This window comes from Harpia harpyja, chromosome 21, assembly GCF_026419915.1.
Source record: "Harpia harpyja isolate bHarHar1 chromosome 21, bHarHar1 primary haplotype, whole genome shotgun sequence".
In the NCBI taxonomy this organism is placed as follows: Eukaryota; Metazoa; Chordata; class Aves; order Accipitriformes; family Accipitridae; genus Harpia; species Harpia harpyja.
In genome coordinates, this window is record NC_068960.1 from 18,940,038 (window position 1) to 18,962,878 (window position 22,841).

General features: G+C 51.0%; 1 protein-coding gene across 2 annotated transcripts in view; it reads left to right on the plus strand.

Moving 5' to 3' along the window:
* The first annotated feature begins 3,891 nt into the window (after nt 1–3,891).
* Nucleotides 3,892–22,841, plus strand: part of LOC128134909 (ankyrin repeat and fibronectin type-III domain-containing protein 1-like) — a 257,182-nt gene continuing 238,232 nt past the window's right edge. The window contains exons 1-3 of one of the 2 annotated variants that reach the window (XM_052773179.1): nt 3,898–3,998; nt 8,822–8,962; nt 10,046–10,168. The gene's annotated coding sequence lies outside the window, so the exon portion shown is untranslated. Of the gene's footprint in view, nt 3,999–8,821; nt 8,963–10,045; nt 10,169–22,841 lie in introns of both variants that reach the window. The other variant, XM_052773181.1, reaches the window with a different exon arrangement.

The window sequence follows — 22,841 nt, forward strand, 5'->3', positions numbered from 1 at the left end:
TTCATGGCACCATATGTTAGTCTGAAGAGTTAAGCAGGAGGTCTCAAGGTGAAGTGGGAGTCCAGAAAGGGGGGGATTAAGGATCTGGGTGTTGGGGGGGGGGGGTCATAAGTGAACCCGAGAGGGCAAGTAGCTTGAACATAACCTGAGTGTCTGTGGCCTGGCAAGAAATTCAGAGTATCAGGACCAAAGAACTGCCTGGACTTTGTTGTATGAAGACTTTCAGGGGATTCAGCAGCTCTCCTTCCTCTCATTCCTCCTTCCTCTGAGGCAGGAATCTCCCAAACCATTATCAGGACTGCCGTTTTTCTTGGAGCAGACTCTCCACCTTGCTGCTGTTGACATCAGACCCCTTCATCCCCACCAGCCATGTGCCAGACCTCTCCGGGAGCAGGGCCAAGGCTGGGCCATGTCTGCCAGCATGAGAACTTCAAATGCCCACTGCCTACAAAGGGACAGTCCCATAGCCCTGTAAGCCCACATGCCAGGTTCGGTTAGGCAACAGGTTGCAGGCTGCCGGGAAATGAAGAAAAGCACTTCTCCTGCTTGGGAAGGAGGGGCACTGTGTTGAGTTTATGCTGTATCTGTGCTGCAGATCATGAGATAGCTTAACACTCTTGAGCTCTCAAACCCAGCATTCTTCATCAACCTGAATGTGATTTTTTAGAAACTATTGTTAATTACACTCTCCAACTAGAAAGCACAGGTCTTTGATCAGTGCTTCACCAAGTGAGTACCATCCATTGCTGCATCTTGTGTCAGCTCATTAGGAGTTACCTTCGTTACAAACTGTGCTTATCAGCTGTGGCTGAAGTCCTGGACCTGGAAGCCTGCATAGTAAGAGAAGGAGTAAGATAAAGTTTTTGTTGCTAGGTCTCAAACCATAGACAGCCAGTTTACATGGAGGAGGCCTTGTAATGAAGGTGCAGTCATTGATGAGCAAAAGAAAAGGCCCAGCAGCTATCCCAGAAGTGAAGTTGGTGTGTCAAATGGGATGGTTTTTTTGCCATTGTCTCATCTGCAACCCCAGCCAGAGATTGATGGTACCCGTGTTTGAAGCATGATAAACAGGAGTGCACATGCACTGAGTTTCTTGGAGCTGTACTGCCAGGGCAGGATTTGGCCTCACGGGTGCAAAGTGTCAGTGTTGAAGTTTTTTTTTTTAGCCTTGTTCACACGCTGTCTGGTGATTTAAAGCATAGCTGGTGTCTCGACCCTGAAAAAGCAACCACACTCAGGAAGACTGTTGTCCATGAGGCTGCCCTGCCATCACAGAATGATTGCTCTTCATAAGCATATAGAGAACTGGAAAGTGAGAGACTTTCAGCATTAATTATAGCTCATTTTTCTGGTAGCCCACTGTTCCACAGCTGATTTAGAGCTGCCTGAAGAGAGGTTAAGAGCCCCTTTGTCCAACTGTGTGGAGAAGCGATCTAAAATAGGAATAGTGCGATGGGGGAGAAGGATGCTTATGACACTGTGACATGCCTTTGCAGCGGCCTTTGCTCCCTGCTAAGGCAGGGTGGCCAATGGCAACAATTGATGCAACAAAGTCATCACTGCTAGAAATCAATTAAGCAAAAAAGCCCTCTAGCATTCTCCAGTTTCCTTCTACTTGTCCTGAGACCTTTGCATCTCTTGGCTTTCAGGACATCCTGGCTTTGGACCCCCAGGCTGGGCAGCCGTGCCCTGCTACTGTTCCCCTTGTGGCCTCCTCCTCACAGCAATCCTACAGCTGCAGAAAAGCCTGGGGAAGGCTGCTGCCAGAGTAAGTGCAGAGAGGAACAGCATGTGCAGTTTACTCCCCTCTAAGTGGGCAGCAGCATGGACAAAGAAGTGCTGTGAAATGCAACCAATGTTAAGTATTTCAGTCCCCCCTCTCTTTACACGCCATAACTATTAACTGTGCAAGTGCTGTGTGGGTCAGAACCTGCGCTCCATGCTGCTTTTGCAGGCTCAGGCTCAGCCTCTCACAGAGCAGCTGCTCAGCCCGAGCCCTCATGAGGAGCCACTTCTACCCCACAAGCCCTCTCTTGGCTCTGATGCTTTGCATCAAGGGTGCTCTTGATTGAGAAGGGAAAGTGTTTTTCCTTCCTTATTCAGAGCATGCCTCGAGCATTTTGGCTTGGGAGCCCAGCTCATACCACAGTTCCTCTGCCAGACGTGGGCCTATCATGAGTTTTTTTCTGTTTAATCATACAAAGAAAAATGCATTTGCCTTTCTCAGCAGACATTTGCACTGCAGTATCTCCTTCTTAGTCCTAGAGTATATTTTTCCCCCTACTGAATTATATGGTTTACTTTGTGTGCTGTGTTTTGCCAAATGAGAAGCATGAGGATGATGCTGTTTTGGAGTCGGACTGATGAGGCCCTGCTATTCACAGCCCAAAGGTTAATGCTAATGCAGGGTTTCATGGGAAGTTTATCTCCGAGTGCTTCTGGGCAGCTCAGCTGGTAAATCACAGAAGTCTTAATCTCCAAATCAGCAGGCAAAACCTGATGTTAGGGGCATTGCTAATGAAAGGTAGTCACAAAAACCTATCAGGCTGGCAGCAGAGGCTGCTTATACAAGTCGTCACTGTTTGAGCATTCTTAGAATTTTTTAACTTGAATTAAATGTTCTGTGGCCCTGCAGCATGGCAGGTAGATGTGCAGGGATGTGCAGCCCCTCAGCACACAGGGGTGCACAGAAGCACTCACCCCAAACCCACCAGAGCTGTCTGTCCCTTGTCCTCCCCTGTGCCTCTGTGCATGCAGGTGCCCACCCACAACGTGGCAGGTTGCAGGTGGGTTGTGTCTGTGGGTGACTGCAGGCAGCTAGCAGAGGTGTGCAGCTGGAAAGCATTACCAGCTCCAGCTGCATCACCAGTGGAAAGCAGGGCAAGTGAGGAGGGGAGAGGAGAAATGATTAGCAGGGCCTGAGGGAACACAGGGAAGAGCAACAGCCCTCGAAGAGGAGTTTGTAGTGATGGAAGAGCACCGTGGCTCTTTGATCCTCTGGCTTCTCTTAGGGTAGCAGGATTCCCCAAGCCACCAACACCGCGAGGCTGGCACACTGCTTTGATGCACATGAGACCTCACATCTGAGCCTGTGAAGTGGTGCGTGTTCTGCCTGCAGTCTATAGCATCCTGCCTCTGTGTGTTTATCAGTGTAGTGTTTTTGCACAATTTAAAAGGAACATCTAGCTTAAGACAGCGTTTCATTTTTTCCAGCCACCCTGCTCTAGCAGATGTCTCCTGACTTTGAGGTTATAAGCGTAAGCACTTAAGAACTAAAAAATGCAACAAGAAGGTTTTCACCAGACGGCCTTCCCCGTGCGTGGGGAGCAGGCAGCGCGGGTGGCGTGCTACTTACCCTGCCTGTGCTCCCACCTGCCTGCCGGGCCGCGGAGCGCTCGGCACGGCGCGGAAGGTAGATGACTGCGGTGCAAGCTGCCGGTGCTTGAAGTACTTCACTTTGCATTTGCAGGCAGGCCCGGCTTGCTTGCTGCTCTGTGCACGTTCGCAGCGCTTTAAGGGGCAATTTCAAACCGGTTTTGTTGAACTGAGAAAGTGAATCGCAACGGAGCAGCGAGTTCCTGACTCGGCTGAGCCACGGTAAGCGCCGCTGCACGCCCCCGCCGGGCAGCAGCCCTCCGGACAGGCTCGGGGGGCTCTGCTGGGAGCACGCACCGGCTCACCGCCGCTCTTCGTGCTGCCCCCGCACCCGCCGCGCTCCCGGGCCGGGCGGGTCCGTCCCGTCCCGTTCCCCCCGGGCCCTCCCGGCGGCCGAGCATCCCGGGGCGGGGCGGGCTGGGCTGTCCGGCGGGCGGGGGTGGCTCCCGGTGCCGCCCCTCCGCCCCCGCCGCCCGCTTCCTCCGCGGCCTCCCCCGGGCCACGGCCGGAGCTCGCTGTCCTCGGCCGCCGGTGGTAGCGGGGCCGCGCCGGAGCTCCCCGGCTGCATCCCTGGCGTGCGGGTCGGCTGCGCCGCGGGAAGCGCCCGAGGGACGGCGGAGCAAGTGAGCGGGCTGTGGTGGGGAGCTCTCCCCCCTTCTCCCCCCTTCTCCCCCCTTCTCCCCCCCTTCTCCCCCCTTCTCCCCCCTTCTCCCCCCTTCTCCCCCCTTCTCCCCCCTTCTCCCCCCCTTCTCCCCCCTTCTCCCCCCTTCTCCCCCCCTTCTCCCCCCTTCTCCCCCCTTCCCACAGGGGTGTCCTCCACCTTGCCGTGGCTGTTGGGAGCACAGGGCTGTGCAGCAGGAGCCCGGGAGTTGCAAAACATCTCCTGGCTTTGCAGCACGCTTTTTTTTTTCCCTTCCCTTTTTTCCTCTTACACTTGGAGTAGCTAATTGGATAGGAAAACACTAACTGCAGGGGTGGGATTACTTCATCCCCTTGCAATGCTGTTTTGCTGTTCGATTTCAGTCCTTTCGCGTGAAAAGAGCTTGCCGGGTGGTGCTGCCCCGGCCGCCCTGGGAGCGCGGTGAGGGGCGGGTGCAGGCGCTGCTGTGCCGCCAGCGCCTTTTTCTCTTAGCAGGTCTTCACTTTTAAGGGAGATTTCGTTGTCTCTGTGGCTGCGTTGCTTTCAGAGGAGATTTGCTCTTTTGAACAGTGCGTTTACCGGGTTCTGCAGTAATCCCGGTGCATTGCTGTGTGACCTGAGGCTTCCTTATCTGGCAGGTTAATTCCATTACTAGGGCTTTTTTTCCTTTGTTTTGAGGAGATTTCCGTAGAAAATGTGAGATCCAGTAAGGCGACATTGCTAGCAGCAGGCTGTTTTCTTCCCAGCCTCCTGGCTGGTGTCCTGGCTCTTGCAGCCACGGGTCATCCTGGTGTGGAGCAGCTCTGAGCTCTGCTTCATCCCCCTGGAGATTATTTTCCTCTTCTGTTGCTGAAAGTTGGATTTTCTCAGATTTGCCTGAGAATGGGGGGACCGAGAGAGTTCTCATACAGGTGGCATTGAAATTCAGCCAGCCAAACCGGCGGAAATGGCTCTCCTAAGAGTACAGTCTGTCTAGATGTGCTCCTTGAAAAGCTTATTCTTGAATAGGAGCAAGAAGTTAAGTATCTCTTTAAAGAAAAAAGAATGAGGAGGCTAGTCCTGGATGTTGATTCCTTTAGGCCAGGAGTCAGCAGGATGCTTAAATGTGGGGATGAGCAGCCTGGGGTTGGTCCTTAGGCTGGCTGGATGCATGTTTGCACCATTGAAAAGTGTGCAAGTAAAAGACCAGTTTGTCTGACTTATGCTCAGCTTTCCTATGTGTTCCTCTTCAAAAGGGGATGCAAAGTGTGGTGCTTGGAAGCAGCTCGCTTATCCTCTTTATCTTTCCCCTACAGGTACTTTTTCTTGCTCTCAACTGACGATTACAGCAGTAAAATAGGGAGGGAGCTATTTGTCTTCCTTCTTTATTGTAAATATTTTACCTGTCAAACAGTAACCTTGAAAATAATTAAAACCAAGGAAAGTTGCTTTGTAGGACTTAAACCTGGGCTTCCCCTGATGGTATCATCCTCTGGGGTGCAGCTGTTTTGCTTTACTTGCCTGAATTAATTTTATTGTGGTACTGAGAACTCCCATGTGGTCCCTGGAAGTTGTCCTGCATTTTGAGAACTTGCTGAGTAGCTGCTTTTCTTCCCTAAAAGGTAGTGCTGTTAGGTGGGAAACTTCCTATCCTAGCCTATCCCTGGGGTCCTGAAAGCAGACCTTTGCAGCTTTCACCCCACTGAAGGTGGTCTTGGTTAATATTTTTTTTAAGTTAGTTGTCTCGTCTAAAGTTTCAAAAACTTGGTATTTCTCGTAATAGTTGCATGAATTAGCTTATGTTCTTCCTTCTCCTCTTCTGCTAAGCAAAAATCCACATCTATTTTGATGCTAACAACAATCATTCAAAGGTTTCCCAGACCTGGGGCACCTACGGTCCATTTTTGTTTGCACACTGGAGCTGTGTCAGTCTCAGGTGGTCTTCTCCAGTGCAGGGAGAGGGGGCTGGAGGTGTTAGGAAGCCAAATGCTTTTGGTGGGGTTGCTCCACGCTGCAGAAGAGCCAGAACCTCTGCAGGGAAAGTGATGTAATCTCGGTGTCTCTTCCTGGAGAACAGCTTCTTTTGGGATGAGGCATCTGTTGACCTGTGCAGTGCAAGGAGCTATCATGACTTTCTCAAAGTGACATCTGCTGTGATGTTAGTGGGGAGCAAGTTGCACTTTTGATGCCTTTCTGGGTGAGAACTCGGTGACAATGTATTGTGTGTTCCCACAGGATAATTAAAACAGTGGCCAGAAAGGGATAAGATGTTATCCTCAGTGTGGCAGTCATTATGGCAATGGGTTAATTATCAGCCCTTTACTTCCAGTGAGTTATAACTTGAGAGCAAACACTGTTCTTGTTAGCTTTAAGGATTTAATTTTTTTAAGAGGCCAAATGATTGTCATCTGCGCAGAGCTCAGCCACAGTAATTCTCGTTTACTGCCCTCCAAATCGCAGCATCATTAGCATTGGGAATTGCAGGGGAGCAGTGCAGGGCTGGGGCAGAGGACTGTGCGTCTGGAGCCAGCAGCAGCATGGCTGGGGAAACCCAGGCAGCGCTTGGAAGTATAACTGCAGGGGATGTCGCTTGTGGCAGGGAGCTGAGCCAAAGTGTAACCGAGAGCCCTGTCTGTCCTGGCTCCCAGTGGCTGGAGCTGGTGAGGGCATGGGGACGCCCTTTGGTGCACCACCGGCAGTGCCTGGCTGCTTTCTGGCTGCCGCAGCACTGGAGGCATGGCCACAGCCACCGCTCATGGGGGCTTGTGTCTCTCCCAAAAGGAGAAATGTGTGTTGGCTGCTTCTGCAGCAGCGAGGGCCAGAGCTGTGCTCAGCTTGGGGTGGAGTTTCTCCTCCTTACAGCCCGCATCCTCTCCAGGCTGTTCTTGCTCTTCCCTTCTGACTTGCTTCAAGTCTTTCCCTGCTTTAATGTTGAGATGTTAAATGGAGTCTTTGTGGTCAGCTGTGGCAGGTGAGTGATGCTGTATCCTACTGAGGCTGTGTAAAACGCCACAGCCTGTTTGCTGGGGGCTGCAGGACCTAAAGGAGGAAGGGACGAGTGCTAGCCCCTGCAGCTCCTGGCCCTGGGCAGCCTCATGACCCTGCTGCTGCTGCTTTCCTGCATCCCTGTGCCTGTCTGCTCAGCAAATGCTGCTGGAGCCTCCCACTATTTTATGTGGTTGTCTCAAAATTGCACAGTTATCTGTGTCTCATTGGGTCAGAATGAGAGCACATGGGCCAAATCATGCCCTCCCACTGAGAGCCAGGGCACTGTGTGGTTTTTTTGGGATGCAGAAAGGTATGAAGAAAGGCCATGTAGCTGGAGGATGGGCACAGAGCTGGGGGACGGTAGTGCCATTGCAGTGGCACTGAATCGTCCCAGGCAGAGTCACAGGGTGGGCTGGATGCTGTTGCTTGGGTGGAACCAGTTGCTGTGGTCTCTGCTCCCCTTCAGCTGCTGGGCAGGGTGGGAGAGGGACCTCTGTGGCTGGGGCCATCTGAGTCCCTTGCTGCTTCTCTCCCTCCCTGAAGGAAGGGTTGGTAGTGCATCTGGGTGCTCTGATGCCATTCAAGCCATGCTTTGCTCAGCCATATGTTGTCCCTGAGGGCAGGGGACAGGATGTGGCCGGCTGAGATCACCCCACTGGTGACCTTGCTCTGGGATGGTGCCTGTAGGAAAGGCAGTGCAAGAGCACAGGGCCCCCTCTCTGGGGAGTGAGGGTCTGCTCTGCCAAGACCCCCTGCACAGGCAGGGGGGATTGTACCACCGATGGTCTTGTGCTTGGATCCCCTTTGGAGTGATGGCTGATGTTTGGTGGTACCGGACGTGTGTGCAGCCCGATTGGGCTGCAGTGACGATGCTGAGAGTTGCCTGCTGGTGCTTGCAGCCCTGGGTGAGCGGGTCTGGCACAGCTTGCTCTAGGTGGAGTGTTTGCTCTAGAGAGCTCAGGCTTTGAAAAGCTTTAATAGGAAGTTACTTTTTGTGATAAATTGATGGCTTCATTTTTCTGACCTTTGAAAGCTTTTCATGCATTAGCTACATGTAGGTAATGTAATTTTCCATGCTGAGAAACGGTGAGTTCTAGCTCTGAAGCAGAATGACTGATGTGATCTTTTTTGGATGTCTGGCAGAGCTCATTTAGTGTGAAACAAGGCTTGGGTCCTGGGCTGAGATCCTCTGCTTCAGAGAGTCTGTATCTGCATGACAGTGGAGTTGAAAAGGGGAACTGGGAGAATTCAGTAGAATTGTTTTCTTTTGATGGCTGTGATGAAGCTCATGGAGAGACACCAAGGCACAAGGGCTTCCAGACTTACAGAAGGATTTCAGTAACTGAAAAGTAGCTTGAGGGGAAAAATGAAATGCTGAAATGATGAAGGCTGAAGACTGCTTGGTCCTGGGGCTCCTCTGATGCCGTTCCCACTGGCAGTGGTGATGGGCCATTGGGGTCTGGTCCTGCTGTGCTGAACAGTGTGCTGGCAGATGCAGTGTTGCTCTGTGTGCATTGATGTAGCTGTCACTGAGCTGTCATCTCTTCCCTTGCTGTTCCTTTAGCTTCCCGGGGGTGTAGTGTCTGTGCTGTCCCTCTTCTGGGTGCTTTGGGGTTAGCATTCATAAGCCCTCTCCCAAATGAGAGGCAGCAACTTGCCTGTCCTCCTAAAGACTTGCCCCTGTTCCCCTTGCAGCTGCTGTGGGTTACAGAGCACCTGGATGAACACCCTGTGCATGCCTGCAAGTCACTGTGGTGCCAGTACGCAGCCTGGTTTTGGGTATGTGTGATGTAATGTACACAGTATAAAACCCAGTTCTTGCTCTGTTTTTATTTACAGGAGGTATCTGGGGACAACATCACCTCAAGGTGCTTAGTGCTCGTGTTGTGCAGCAGTCAGCTGTGGCAGAGGATGACTCTGCCTCTCGGAGCATCCACAGTGATGCCAGGAGAGCTGCCCATGCACATGAGTCTGCAAGTGGTAAGAGTTGGGCAGGGCAGCTGCCTGTCTTGCAGGTAGTGTTTTGTAGAGTGGTAAGGATACATATGTACACATATGGACAAGAGACCCCAGAAGTCCCTCAGATGTTAGTTCTGCTTCTTTTGCTTGGAAGTTCCCCTCTGCCGTATATTGGTGCATCATTAAAATGGGAAGAGTGCAGTTGCCCTCTGGCTGTGCTGGAGCTTCTTAGGTTGGACCTCTTCTTTTCTCTGCTATTTTGCTACAAAAACATCCCTTTCTAACAGTAAAGTACAGAGGGGAAACTGGACTAATATCTTTCTTAAATGCATTTTTGGGTCATAAGCTGAGTATATCACTACTGCGTATTAACCTGTGTATCAGACTTGTTTGGGGACTGTAAGGCATGTGCACAGAAAAAATCCCCATAATTTCACAGCAGATGCAGGCATTCAGTCTGCCCTACCAGATGCAACCTTGCAATGCCATGTGTATTTGCAGGTGGTCAGTGATCTGCTGGAGTGACTGAGCTCCAGACATGCCTGTAGTCTGTGGGGACCACAAATGGTCATCTCCTTTTGTGCAGGTTTTTCATCACCCGTGAGATGGGGAGAACTGTTTTTCCCAGCCTCCCCAAGAGCAGAGCTATAAGACCTTTTTAATTAGTGATTAGCAAGTGCTGGGAGGCTTTTGGCTGCAGCGCAGGGGGAAAGATGGGGGGAGTGGGGGTGTGTGTGTTACATGGCAGCAGTATCTTGAGGTCTTTCTGTCCCTACTGTTGCAAGCACAAAGGAAAACCTCAGCTTGGCCTTGAAGCGGGAGCTGTGTTGTGACCGTGCCATAGGTGGTGGTATGCATCCCTGTGAGCAGATGACTTGGTGATGCTGGGTGGGTTAAATCAGGCACTGACTGCAGATGATGCTGATTGAGGAGTGTTTAAACCCTCCCTGTGCCACAGCCTGCTTCCCAATCTGCCTGCTGGGATCCCAGCCCCTCTCCCGCCTGAGCAGCAGAATCCATGTCCCAGCACTTAGAGTGTCATTCAGGTGGTCTTCCCTTTGCTTTGTCCCTGAAACCTGACAGACCCTACCTTCTCCTTCTCAGGCATGAGAAGAGACGCCTTTGCTGGGGCAGCTTGTTCCCCAGGCTCTGAAGCTGGTACGTGCCGAATGAATACGGGTGTACCCCTGTTTGGGACTCCTGGCGGTGTCTGTGCATTACACTGAGGTGAGATTATCGCGTTAAGTGCACTAATTCTCCCAAAGGGCAAAGAGGAAAACAATCTGGGGAGGTGGCTCTTCATGGAAGTAATTAGGAAGGATCCTTGCCAGTGTGCTGGTCCCTCATGTAGGAGGTCAGGACTGACTTGAAGGCAGCTGGTAGCTCTATTTAGTGGCTGATCTCTATTAAGAGGGGAGATGTGAGAGTGCTTTAGGGAGCTGCTGGTCAGCTCAACAGCGTGTTTCTCAGGGTTAATAACTATGGTGTGGAATGTCACAGGACAGCAAAATCTGTAACTGCTGTGAGGCTTTACAGTGAGTCTGGATGTCCAAAATTGTTCTCTTCATTCAAAAAGAGATGGGATGTGGGTGTGTGATTAAGGAGGAAGAATCCTGCTGTGCAGGTCTGGCAGAGATCTGCCTTGACTGGGGTGTACCTGCTTGTCCCGGCGCCTGCTTTGAAGAGGCATGGGGGAAGGCTGCTCTGCACACCGGCACCTCAGGCTATTGTTTCTGGCTGGGCCGGGTGGTGTTTCTCCGTGCTCGCTTACAGCATTGGATGCAGATTGCTTCCCAGGGAACAGCGCTCTGCATATGTGGACGTTGGCTTGGATTTCTTCCTATGCAAAAGGGGTTTATAGGAATGTACTGAGCTCCTTTATAAAACAGCTTGAGAGCTAATGAAAGACATCACTGTGTAAGAGAAAAATATTGTTAGCGAGTTACTCATATCGTTAACGAGGTCAGATCATTGCCTTGTAACAAAATTAGTTTGTTTTGCTCTAATCAGTTTTAGTAGCTAGAGTGCTCAATAATTACTCATGTCCTTATGAAAGAGATGGGACAGCAGGATTATAGCTGCTGGCAGACTTCTCTGACTCTGAAATGAATTGTGCAGATTATTTGGGGAAGGCATCTTTCCAGATGCACAGTGCCCCTGGAGTGGTGCTGGCAGAACCCGGCTTCAGCCAGGAAAGATCATGGTCCGTAGCATGGCTCCTCTGTAAAGAGCTGTCTGTTCAGAGAAGCATTAGCAGCAGGAACATCTTTGGACTCTGCTGCTGTCTTCATTTTTACGATCCCATTTGACATGCAGCATGCTCAAGGTGTCTCTCCAAACTCCTCCTTTCTTTAGTCTATGTAAATTGCCAAGACCCCAGGGGCTGTCAAATACATCTGCTCTCTAAAACAGAAAATATCCTCCTAGGTATTTGCACCTCTAGTATCTTTTCTTTGTTTTATTTTTTTCTGATGTCAGTGGCGTGTTCTTGAAAAGGCAACCTGTCGTGGCCAGGATGGATGGGCAAGGCTGGATGCAGCTTAAGAGGACAGGGTACTGAGAGCCACTGCTGTGGTAGTGACTTGGCTCAGGAAAAATTGTTGTCAGTGGGCCATGCTTTTCCTTACAGGTGTGATGGTTGTGCACATGCCTTCTGCATATCCAGCTGCTGCACAGCAAGAGAAGAGCTGTGATGATGGGCAGCAGCAGGCACCTTCTCCTGTGCCTCGCTTGGGAACACAGGGTGGGCTGTGAGACTGCAGGACCTACTGTGCCCTTGGTCTCTCTCAGTAGACCCGTACCTGTAAACTGAGTCAGAGTGTAGATTCTGATCAAAAGTCAGGCTGAACTTGACCATCCCACAGGTGCTGGAGGTGAGTGGTTCTTCTCCAGTGTCTGCCTGGCAGCTGGGAGTGTGGTGGAGGGATAGCAGAGCTGCAGCACCATGGAGTCAGCACGGGGAATGGCTCCTGCCAGCACTGTGGCCTCCATTTTGTTGTGCTCGCCCTTCTCCTTGATGGGTGCTTGCAGGAACCTGGGTCGGGCTCTTTGAGTGCACACAGCTCAGCAGCTTATATTGAAGTTGTCCCTTTCTGTGAGAGACTTCCTGCAAAAGGACGAGTTCATGCTGGAGCCCTCAGCTTTCCCTCCCCTTAATTCACTTGCTGACTTCAGCTAAAATATTGTTAATACTTACTATACTTTCCGTTTCCTTCCCAGTATTTCCTTCTGGCTCTGTTCAGATGTACTTTTTTTCCCCTGAAATTGAGGGAATTGTTGTTGGGTAGTGTCTCTCTCTTGAAGGGGTGCCAGGTGTCTTGGAAGTGAGGTGGTTTGCGAGCTGTGATCCCTGCACCATAGGGATTGCCTGTCTAACTGGCCATAAACAATGAAGTATCATTTGTCTGGAGTACACAGGGGGCTTGCTGGGTCTACTGTTCCATCAGTGCTCCCCCACGACCTGCGTGGGGTGTTGGAGGTGATGATCTAATGGACTCTTCCCTAAATAAGAACCAGTGGGGGCAAATACTTGAATACAAGTTTGTGTAGCTGATGCCATGTTTGTAGGTTGCAAATCCAGCTTCAGAGATTTGACTGCTGCATGGACGTGCTCCTTTGCAGCTGCTTCTCTGTTGTGAAAGCTCCTGACAAACAGACTGAGGCTGTGATTGCTGAGCTGCCATCTGTAGTAGCCCTCCTGCTCCTTCCCATACCTCTGCTCTGATTCTGCTCCTGTGGTGAATCAATTCAAGAAGCTGAACAGACAAAAAGCTGCGTACTGGTGTTGTAAGGTGGCATTTTTGGTGGTCTAGTCCCTGGGCTCAGAAGTACTGGTGTGGGTGCAGGGAAGGGGCAGCTGCAGGACTTGCTGTTTCTCCTTCGTGAACTTCGTGAGATTCCTGTTGGCCCATTTCTCCAGCCTGTCAAGATTCTTCTGAATGGCAGCATAACCCCCTGGGACACACTCAGTGACTTGATATTCCTCCTGGGTCCCCTGCCCTTGCTCCCACACTTTGTGTACTTCCTTTTAATGTCTGAGTTCAGTCAGGAGCTCCTTGCTCATCTGTGCAGGCCCCCTGCCACTACTGTTTTGTTTCCAGGAAGTGGAGATGGATCGTTCTTGAGCTTGGAGGACATGATTCATGACAATCATCTGGGTATCCTGCACTGCTCTTCTCCCCAAGACTCTGTCCCATGGGATTCCTTCAAGCAGATCCCTGAACAGGCCAGTGCCTGTTCTCCTGGGGTCCAGGGCTGTGGTCTGCAGGCTAGTTGTCCTGTTCACCCCTTGAGACTGATCCTGAACTCCACCATTGTATGGCCACTGCAGGCAAGGCTGCTCACGACCTTCACATCCCTGACCAGTTCTTCCTTGTTTGTAAGTACTAGGCCCAGCAGAGTGTGTCCTGTCGTTGGCCCCTTGCTCTCCTGTGTCAGGAAGCTGTCTTCAGTGCTCTTCAGAAATTATGTGGCTTGTTTGAGCCCTGCTGTGGTGTTCCTCCAGCAGATATTGGGGTTGTTCAAGTCCCCTGTGAGGACTGGGATCTGCAAACACGAGGCTTTTTCCAGTTGTATGAAGGTCTCAACTACTTTGTCCTGATCAGATGGTCTGTTGCAGACAGCCGCCACAATGTCACCTATGTTGATCTGTCCTCCAACCCTGAGCCTAAGCTCTCAACTGGCTCATTGGCCGTCCTAAGGCACGGCCCCATGCACTCCAAGCAACTCTTTCTCCTCACTGTCTCACAGAGCCCGTGTCTATCCATCGCAGCACTTGGTCATCTCAGCTGTCCCACCATGTCCTGTGGTCCTGGTGAGCCCGTAGCCTCAGCTGTGCCCTGGACCTGCCTCCAGGCAGTAGAGGGAAGCCATGTCCCCCTGCAGCATCCTGGACCATGGGGGCTCGAGCCCTGCTCCGACTGTACCATGGGCCTCTCCTTTAATCGGTTTTGAATTTCCCACGTTTTAATTCCATTGAATGCCCTTAATTCCTGTGTCACAGAACAAGGAGAGCTCTGTACAGAAAAGCTCTATTAGGGACGTGTATTTTGGCAATTCTAAAAATACACCTCACTTGCTGAGGCTTGTGTGGGGTAACCATAGCAACGTGGCTCCAGGAGCAGGTTTAAAAACAATTGCACCAATTAAGGGGAAAATAGAGCTGTTAAAGCTTATAAAACCTAAAAATTAAAAAAAAAAAAGGCAACGAACACTGTGCATGATGCTGTGGTCTGTGGGCCATCTTGTATTGGGTTGACTGAAACTGTCGCTCTTCCATTCTTAAGGAGCATCCCAAGTGCACATCGATAACCTCGCTGTTCCTGCAGACTACCCGCTCTCGGCATGCTCAGCCCTGCCTGTCGGTCGCCACGATGCAGCCTCCCTGTGTACCTGTGTGTACGGCTCCCAAACCAACAGCAGCAAAGCAATATTAAGCAATGGGTAGATGTGGGAATGCATCTTCTTGAGAGTGAAATGTGCTGGCTCTAAGAGAGCAGCGTGGCTGAAACTTGGGGAGTGTTTTGAGGATAAAAGCATGGTCTGAAGAACAATTTTAGCCTGCAGTGCTGGCCTGTGCAAGAGGGCAGGTGTATGTTAAAATTCATGCGCTGAGCCAAAGTGCCTCAAAGTCAATGGTGATGCTTTCATTGACGGATTAGCTCTGGGCTGGGAAAGCAGGCCTGGTAAAAGCTACCAGATGAGCCTGAAAGTGAAGGGCTGATTTTGTTCAAAATATATTTGCTTTAATTGTCCTTGCTGAGCCCTGGCCAGGGTCAGTGGAAGCTGCAGGAATGTGCTACCAGTCTGCTTGCTTGGGATGGCACTGGGGAGTGTCTCTCTGCCTAGAAACTTCTGCTGGAGCAGACCAGGCAATCTGGTCCTTCAAAAAGCTTGAAATAAGATTATTTCAAGCACCTTTTTGCTATGCCTCACAGAAAAATATAATGGAAGGATTCAGAGTATCTCTTTCCAAAATATTCCAGGGTTTTTGTGGATGTTGCAGGTGTTTTCCCTTCCTGGCTGGCTGTGGTTTGCTACCCTGGTGTGCTGATGCTGTCCCATGCTTGTTGGGTGCTGCGGTCAGGGCGGCTTGCGTGCAAATGTGCCTTTGCCTGATGCTCTGGGAAGTTTCTGATCCTGGAGCAGAGAGTGGCGATGATGCTGCTGCCCATCCCTGGGCCTGAGCCTGGGATGGTGATGGCTCCTGCCCTGCCTGTTCTTGCCAGGACTGCTCAGCTCTGGTCTTGATCAGTCCCACTGACCCTGAAGAGCCCCTGGAAGCTTCTTCCTGTGTGTGGAAGCACTAGAAAGGAGGACCCCAGGGAGGGGTACCAGTCACTTACTGGTTTTGCTTGTCCCAAAACGCACGGGCATTGCTGTGGAGTCAGTATTGGTGGAGGAGAGGTTGAGGTTAAAACCGTGCTGGGCTTGGAGCGGTGGATGCAAACCAGAGGTCTGCGGAGAGGAAGGAAGTGGGGGCCGTGCAGCTGTGCTTGGAGGATGCTGCGCCCGCTGGAAAGCAGCAGTGGGGTCTCCCAAGACAATTTAGGTGAAGGAAGCTGCGATGAAGTCACCAGTTTACTTGGCTTGGTGGTGGCAGGAGGTGTCATTAACGGTGCTGGCGGGGTTGGGATGAGAATTTTAGATTAAAGGTAGTAAGAAAGTGAATGGGCATGTCTATCTTCTGTGTGCAGGCCACTGGCCCTGGGCTGGCAGCCCGTTGCATGGCAGCTGAGCTGTCCTGCACACGAGGCTGTCAGTGTTTAACACAGCTGTCACCAGAGAGGGATCTCTGTGTCTCCGAGAGCTGGCCCTTACCCTCCACTGTGTGTGAGTGAACCCTCAGCTGTGCCCTGTGAATGCAGGCTGAGCTGATGGTTTGGGCATGGTTTCAGGCAGGTGCAGTGGGGCTGGCATTAGTCCCTGGGAAAGGCAGGCATGGGTGCCCCTGCGGCTCCTGGGGATGCTTGCTTTGCTGGACTGGGGGGCTTCAGGGGGTGGCATTGGCTCAGGACAGTGGATTTGCAGCCCCCTGTGACCCTGTGGCAAAGCCTTCCACTTGCAGAGAAGCCCTGAACGGCACAGGGATTGGAGTCTTTAAACTTGTTTAGGCAAATTTAAAAAATTTTAGGGTGGTAGTCTTTAACTTGCTTTGAATTATGGTTTGCATCAATTTGGGATAATTGAGCTGGAGGCCTCCCTGCAGCATTTTTTTTTTTTTTTTTTGCATAGGTTAAAACAAAAGTATGCATGAAACTGTTTTGGATGCTGGGCCAGGCTGGGGAAGAGGCAGAGCTGAAGGCAGGACGTGGGGGAAGGCTCGAGCACACCTGGTGGCAAAGCTGGCGGCGCACGAAGGTGCCAGGAGCCTTCCCAGGCTCTGACTCAGGTCCTCAGCTCCCACCTGGGGCTGGTTTAGTGGGTGAGGACTTGGCAGTGAAGCTCGTGTGGTGGGGATTTAACAGGGACCAGGCAGCAGTGTGCTCTAGTAGCATCGAGCTGCTGAAAGGGTAGATGGCTGGTCTGGAAGGATGTGTGTGTAAATAGCTGAGGAGTCACGCTGCGACCGGACCTGGCCACCTTCAGAGTTGTGGGAGCTCCAGCGGATGCAGGTTTGGCTCGAAGCCTCGTCGGGTGGGAGGGAGGAGGGCAGTGAGATTTCACTCCACTCAGCAGGCTGCTTGGGAAGGGCTGTCCCAAGGCTGGTCCTTCCATGTCGCCTCCTCTCTAGCTGTCATATCTTGCACATGTGGCACAACTCCAGCACTGTTCAGCACTGGTTTTCCTGCATTACTTTGCAGTCAAACCAGGGTGCAATGTGTGTCTGATCAATCACCTCTCTTTGACCCTTCCTCCGGTGGCTCTGGCGTTTGTTTGGTGTCCGTGTGCATCTCCATTCCCCTTAGCAGGAATGCTGCAGAAGTGAAATTGTACGCTTTCTTCTTTCTATTGCCACCGCTTCCTTGGTGGCTGCGGTCCCCTGTGAAATGCCTCTGCTCTTCCAGCTGAGACTGCGAGAGGGGCTGCAGGGGGATGATGTGTGTGTAGGGAGAGGGGAAGAGGCAGCATAAAGAGCTACTGTTCCCTCCCTGTGAGGTATAATGTCAAGAGGATTTCTTAGAAAGTGTGCTTGCCCTATTCCTGCAAAATTAAAATTAGTTCTAATTAATTGGAGGTTAACCTTCACTGTGCATGCTGCAAATTAATGGAATGTGTGATTAACTTATCTTGCAGCACTAGAGGTTCTTGAAAATTACTTGGAAAGAAATGTAGCCTTGTATGTGGTTTGAATTTTTAATTTATGTTAATAGTTCAGGTTTGAATTAATTAATTGTAAATGACAGACCTTTGATCTTTTCTTTTTTTAACCACTCCTGCTTCTGCAGCCTGAGTATATCTTTTCAACTCTTCTCCCTTTGTAGTGAAATGAATTGGACAAAAATACATAATATGATTAAAAAGTGCTAAATAGACCCTGAACCACAACTGTGGTAAAGCTTGTCTTGTGTCCATGGTGCGGGTGTGCACTGTGGGACTGTCTCTGCCACTGGTGGTGCCCCCTCCAAGGGGAGGGCTGCAGCAGGCTCCAGAGGTTTAGAGGAAGACACTGTGTTATATCATCTTGGCATGAGTTCTGGGGGTAAAACCCATCTTGTGGCTTTTTCCTTGTTTTTGGAGGTGGTGATTTGGGCTTGCAGTTGTGTGTTTTGAACATAGCTTCATCTTTTCTGCACAGTCATCTTTTACTGTGTAACTTTCCCTGTTGCAGTACCCAGGTGAGCACAAGCAGGTCATGCTCCTGTTTGGTTTAGCAAGCCAGAGAGAACTGCAACTCCTTGGGGAAAATCTAGTGTGACCTTCGTAGGGAAATGCACATTTCCACTCACAGCGAGCCCCTGCCACTTGGGTGCCAAAGTCAGGGGAGTGAGGGTCTGGTTTAGGACTGATTTGGGGTGCAGCATGCTAACTCACCCTTCTGCTGGGGATAGTGTTGGTCTAGCCATTTGAGCCATTCCAGCAATGTTTTAAAATTAAAATAGCAGACATCACCTCAGAAGTTTCCTAGTCCCTGCCAGAGTGTTGACCTTGTGAGGCTGGCTTCAGCTGAAGCCAAATTTTCTGAGAAAGACTGTTGTGTTGTCTGCCCCCCCCCCCCCCCCCCCCAGTTTCCTTTCCCTGTATGCTCCCAAGCTGTGGGGACCCATGGGTGTCTCTGGATCCAGATCCAAGCCTGCTCTCCTGAGTCCGTGTCCGTGGTCCTGCTCCTGGCAGTCCCCTGCTCTGCCTCTGGTGGGAAGCTTTGGTTGCACTGTTCCCAGCTCCTTATCTTGCAGTGTAGGGACTGGCTGGGGCTTCACCATGGTCACCGTCCAGCTGACTGGTGTTTCTGGAGGAGCAGGAGGAGGTCTGGCTTTTCTGTTCCTCACTTGAGCCCTTCTATGTGCCTGCTCTGGTTTGCAGCTCCTCAGGGCTGGTCCCTGAATGCCACCTGTGGCATCTCCAGCTTGGGGAGAAAATTGCTTGTCCCAAAAGTCAGTGTATCGGTGTCCCTGTGCTCAAGCTTTCAACTTTGAAGATGTGTCCTGTGCTGTTTTGCTTGCTGCTGCTGTTTACTTTGGCTTGAGGTTGCTCTGTTTTCTGCACGTATCTGGCAGTTGGGTTGCCTGGGGTTGTGGGTTTCTATCTGGGAAGAACAAGTTTATTGGGGGGGAAGAGCAGGCCTTAAGGGTGAGCTTGTTATTTTCTCAAACCAAGTGAGTGGGATCTAGAGGAGGAAGTAGAAGGGTGGGCAGCAGTTCCTAGCAGCGGTCTTGCTCTTTATTTTTGTGGTCAGTTAATGTCTATGAATTGGCAGTCATAGCTGCTGCCCATGTGGCAGGGGAGAGCACAGGGGAGATCTTGCAGGAGCAGGGAAGAGGTGCTGAAAAGGGGCTGCCATGGCAGTTTCTTCTTCAGCAGAGTACCCTAGGTGGATTGGGCACGTTACCCGATCCTGGTGCTGGTGGGCAGTTTTGGGGGCCCCAGCGTGTGCAGGAGAACAGAAAGGCAGTTTGAAACTCTGTGATGGTCATGCTTTGGAGTGATGGCCATCTCCCAGGGTGGGCTATCCCATGGGGTGGTGGCACGTGGCTCCTGGCCATGGCTCAGCTGGCACTGTCCTCGCCTGCCTGTTTTGGGGCTGAGGTGGCTGGCTGTTGGTGCGGGAGGACAAGGTGGCTGGGCCTGGAGAAGGGACTCTGCTGTGCTGAGCCCTCTCCAGCAGGCTGGAGGGGCTTTCCTTCAGCCTTACGGGGTGGGGAAAGCTACATGACCTTTAGTGCAGATTTGTTTCTGCATTACTTGCCCTTTCAACACATAATTGAAAACAGGCTGTAGGGGAGAGGGAGCTAGAGCTCTGTAACTGAGCTACTGGGATCGGTCAGGAGCATTTCTTGGAGAAAAAGAGCACGTAGAGGGCGTAGATTTTGTTGTTGGTGATGGATTGTCTGCGTGTGTGGAGATAACAGACCCGGCTCTGGGTGTGCTGCTGTACAAACTTGACATGAGGGTCACAACCCATTGTGTCACCATTCAGTACAAAGAGCTTGGGAACACCGCATGGTCTGGCATTTGGCGAAGCTGTGGAGGAGGCTCCAGAGGTGCTTGCTGCAAACCTCACCTCCTGAAAGTACTAGCACTCACCTCCAGCGATTGCCTTGCCCGTGCTGGCTTGGTCCTCTGGGGTGGCTTCTGCTGGGCTGCAGGGACAGTGGTCATTGACATAGACAAACTGGTGCATGTGATCTGAACATCTGTCCCTGGGGCTGGCAAGGGGACGGTGACCAAATGGACACAGGAGCCTGCTGTGGCACCAGCAGTCTGGGTCCCTGTGCGTCTGCTGGTGCTGTATTGTTTCAGCGTGGCAATAGTGCCTCACTGGTGTTTTAGCCGTAAGTCTCATGAAATCTTTATATCTTAAGTGTACATGACCTATTCATCTATCTTTAGGCATTGGGCAAATGCGCAGGCATATTGGATAAAATGCTACAAATATTTGCAGTTCCGTGAGAAAAAAGCTCTGTGAAACTTGAGGTTTCGTGTGGTCCTTTCTTGCTCTGCTTTTCAGGTTCAGATCTTGAGCTACTTGGCAGAGAGACAAGGATGGCCTTTCACAGCCAGGGAATTGAAGGGCTTTGTCACCTCTGCCAGTCCTATGCTCCATGCTTGTGACTGTCCTGGAGTTTGCGTGATGCTGGTATCCGCCCATGATGCAGGCGGATGCATGCGTCGGGCTCTAAATGCCTTGTCCAGGGGCTGATACTGCAGCCATGTGGAGAGTCTAGTAAAATCCCGGCAGCCTGGCCACGTGCTTTGGGACCTGGTGCAGGGATTTCTGTCCTTCTGGACCATCCCTTGGGACAGGACACCTCATAGGAGTGTATACAGAAATAGTATATAGAAATACTGAGGAGTTAAGCATGCTCTCAGTGTAAAGAGGTGACAAGGTGGAGGAGTATGCCTTTCTTAAGGGTGGGGATGGTGTAAGGTATTTGGAAGCCAAGTTTTCTTCTCAGTCATGGAGAGCATTAGAGAAAGCCCCATGCCTGACAGCAGTCTGGCTGGAGGGGAGGGTGAGACGCTGGTACGTGGTGGATATGAGGGCACTGCTTCCACCTCCCCGCTTGGAGCACCACAAGTTGAAACCCAAGGATGTTGTGTTTCAGCCACTGTTCATTGACTGACGTGTCTGCTGCTGTGAATTCAGTAGTCTTTCTATTCCACTCCTTTGAAACTTGGAAGAAATTTTTCTGTGCATCTACACCAAGCAGATGGGGTGAGATGGGAAATTTCCAACAGCTGAGACAAGCTGTGAGGGTTGCTGAGGGATGGTGGTGTGTGGTGCAGTTGCATGCTGCATCATTTGTAAATGCCAGACACTTAAAAGCAGGGAATTGTACAGTTTAAGGACATCACAATCATGAAGTGTATCCTTCATGCCCAGTGCAGGGAAGATTACAGCTTTAAAGGATCATAAACTCTCCTTTTTATTGGGATGTTAAAGTCAAGCACAACTAGAAATCTTCCTGCAGAAGTGACAACTGCAACAGGTCTGATCCTAGGAAAAGGGCTTAAGTGTGAGTAACTTGGCTTGGCATAATCAGAGGGATTACCTGGGGACAAATCCAGTGACAGCAAAGTTGCGTGTGTGTGTGTGGAGGATGTCTTGCCGTAGACTTAGGTGGGTTTTGTGATTAGAGTGGGAGTACGTGCCATGTGTGTACATGGATGAGCTCAGGATGTGCTAAACCAGTAGTCTGTGATCAGCTGAGTGTATCTGAGGATGTTCTCACTTTCCCTTCCCTTCTCCTGTTTGAGCTGCTTGTTTGAGCTCTCAGCTGAGCCCTGAGCTGTCACTTATTCCCAGTTCACTGTAAGCGATGCCAGATGGATTTGCCATAACCTCTGAGTCAAGAGCCCAAGTGTAACAAGGTTTTCCAGCTAAGCTATGCTTACAGAAATGTTCCCAAGAAATGTTTTCTGGGAGGGCTTGGAAATTCAGTTGAAAACAGAGATATCAGAAATATGTAATTATATTATGCCTCTATTTCCCTTGAAATGATGACAACGTTTCCAAGTGACAAAGAACTGTGGTCCTCCAAAGCTGGGGACTGGGTGTCATCCCTGCAGAGTGGCCCTGGTGGCCACCTTCAGAGTGGTGGCTGTGGCCCTGCCTCACGAGGCTTTGCTGAGGTTATGGGTCTGGCACCATCTGGGGGCGCACTGGGCAGGGTTATGTCAGCATTGCCAATGAATTTGGGAAGAAAACAGATCCTCTGTATGTGTCTCCAAGGTTCCCGTTCATCCTGTTTGGTTAGAGCCATCCCTACCCAGCGGGCTCATGCTGGGGCTCCTCTGTGCCACTTCCGTGGCCTCTGGGGTCATGTGATGAACGTGTGATTTCAGCTCTGTTTAGGGAAATTTAAAATGTCAGCACTAAAGTCAGCATTTATGAAGTTACCTAAAATAGGGTTCAGGTAGAAGTCTATACTTGCACTTCCTCAGTATGTTTTCAGACATGTCCATCAACAGGCATATATTAATCTAGTGCCTTTGGTCCTTATAGCAAATATCTATACTATATTTATATCCTCACCCTCACATGCTTCCTCCCCCTCACTGGAGGGTTCTGATCATCGTGCTGAAATCAATACAAGACTGCCATTTCAGCATTTGTTCTCGTCTGTGTTTGAAAAGCAATATATGCTTTGAGTGGGACCTTTGTAAAACTGCAAGGTCTCACTAGCTCTCAACAATCCTCTTTGAAAAGTGTAGATTTTTTTTTTTTTTTCCTTTGGAATTCTTCCAAGCTGAGTGCTTTGGGGCTTTGCAAATGCTGAGAGGCAAAGACATAGCTTACACTGGGATCACAGAGTGTTTAAGCAAAGCCTTCTGGTGAAGCCGGTGCCACAGCGATACTCCAGCGCAATCTGTGGCAGAAGTGTTTGTTTTTGTTTGCCGCCCTGATCTCATGTTAAGATGGGTAATGGCTGTTTGCCTGAACTGTGGTTGTGCTGTTGGTCACCAGAACTGTGAGCTGGGAGCTTTGCACCGAAGGACGCTGCGCTCTTTGCACAGAAGAATTGAGAGTCTTCGAGCCTGATCTGGCCAGCAGCTGGACACATGGGAGGTACATGCGTGTACATCACTCCCTTGAGCTCCACAGCCGGCTCTCCCATGGAGCCTGGTGTGTGCTGATGGGTCCAGGTGCTGGCTGGGTGGTGGGATGCATCTGGAGAGATGCCTACACCTGCTGGTGGTGCAGTGCTCTTGGGAGACTAGCACCCTTGGTCCCATGTGCTTGGTGCCCCTGCGGGCTTCAGCTCTACTGTTTCTTACTGTTGGTGCTCCGGCACCGGAG